A 1990-nucleotide genomic window follows, 5' to 3' on the forward strand; every position below is an offset into this window, starting at 1 on the left:
CACCGGAACGCCACCACTGTAACTCAGCCAGCACTTCCGCTTCCGGGAGCGCCCGCATCCTGCCGGAAACCGCGCCCGAGAGGTGAGGTTCCCGGGCGGGCGCCGGCTCGGGCTGGTCTTCCCGCCCCCGTGCGAGAAAGGTCACCGCGCGACAGCGGAAAGCACTGGGACCGCAGCCCCGCGTTCTCCCGCTCTGGCTGCAGCCGCCTTTCCGAAACGCTGACCAGCCATTTCCGCAGGAGAGACTGCCGCCTCTCGCATGTCCTGCACTGGTTGGAGGCAGGTGGCAGCGCAGCTCCACGTGCGGAGGTCCCGGGGGCCGAAGACGCGGGACAGCGCACCGCGAGGACCCAGCGCCCGGCAGATGTGAACATCGGCCTTCTTTCGGGGAGCCGCGCCCGGAGTCCTCATGCAGAAGCCTTCCCAGCCCCCGTTGGTCACCCACACGTTCGCTGGCACTGGGCTCGGGAGAAATGCCCTCCTGAAGCGTGCGTGCCTCGCTCCCCCACATCTTTCACTCTTGTTGTTTGCTTAGACAGGCCACCAACTCACAGCGAACCTCCTGCCCCACCTCCTGGGTGCTGGGATGACAGGTGTGCGCCACCAAACCCAGCCGCGCCTTCGCTTTCCAACGTCTCAGGTGATGGCTGTCCTTTCCAGTTGCTGTTTTATGTTCGCACCAGGGCGTTTACTCCTGGACGCACGACGTAGGTCTCAGCCTCTCTGGGCACTAAGCGCTCAACAGTGAGGTGTTGCATTTACTGTAACTGTAGCCTACAGGCTCAAATGTGAGTTGAATCAATGGGAGGAAGAAACAGTACTGAGGCAGACTGCCGCCACCTCAAACGCAAAGATGAAGCCTGAAACACTGGCGGGAAGGATCAGCACTCTTCCCGACAGCTGGGAAGCAAGGGCCGGGGAAACTAACTGCTCGGCTGTTGGTCTCTTGCCCCTCTGCTAGTTTTCTAGTCTTCAGCCCTTTTCCAAGCCTGCTCCCGTATTTCCCATACCGCTTCCTAACGGGCCTCAGGGTAAGGGAGGGCAGGCCTTACAGAAGAGGCCGGGCTCCACCATGTGCCCTACCCGGCCTTGAGCAATGCACCTATTCAAGTCAATTTCCCACATCCACAAACAAAATGGTTCAGTTACACGAAATCACCGTTTTTTTCCAAACTAAAAAAATAAATAAGAGGCTGGAGAGATAGTTCACAAGCACAAGCACCTACCTGGCAAGCACAAGGTCTCGAGCTCAATCCCCAGCCCCACATGCTGCTACTCAGCCCCAGAGCCCTGAGGAAGTGGGCGTGGTGGTGCACGCAGGAGGTTAAGACAGGAGGATCATGGCAAGCTCAAGACTGGCCTGGGGGCTACAAAAGTAACCACAAGGGCGTCCAGTCTAAAAAAAAAAAGGCAACTACAATCGGGTTCCTGCTCACTGCCCTCACTGATAGTAGGTGTAATTACACGCAACATGGAAATGTCTCAACCCAGATTTCACAAAGCTGGATAACAGATGAGCTAAGGGCAGGGATACAGCGCAGCACCTGGCTGGCAGAGGTGCATTCCCGGCACCAACGAGGAAAAAGAAGTGGGTGAACCATTGTTCATATATAAAACACATAACACTGAATGTTTTTAAAAAGAATTGTTTATTTACTGAATCAGGGGCATATTACACAATCAAATTTTAAATTTTCATATTTCAATTCAATATTTTGTTGGTCTTTTTGAGCCAGGGTCTCACTGTACAGTTCAGACTGGCCTTGAACTCACTTTGTAGCCCAGGCTGGCCTTGAACTCACAGCCATTCTCCTGCCTCAGCCTCCCCAGTGCTGGGATGACAGGCACATGCCTCCATGCCCAGCCTTTAATTCAATTTTGAAGTGTTTCCACACATAAAAAAAACTTGGCATGCAACAGCTGCAGGAAGGTGAAAGAAACAGTCACCTTACCAGTAAACTGTTGCAAGTATTTTCACCCAAGTTTGAAA

Source organism: Octodon degus, unplaced genomic scaffold, assembly GCF_000260255.1.
Source record: "Octodon degus isolate 3935 unplaced genomic scaffold, OctDeg1.0 scaffold00076, whole genome shotgun sequence".
NCBI lineage: Eukaryota > Metazoa > Chordata > Mammalia > Rodentia > Octodontidae > Octodon > Octodon degus.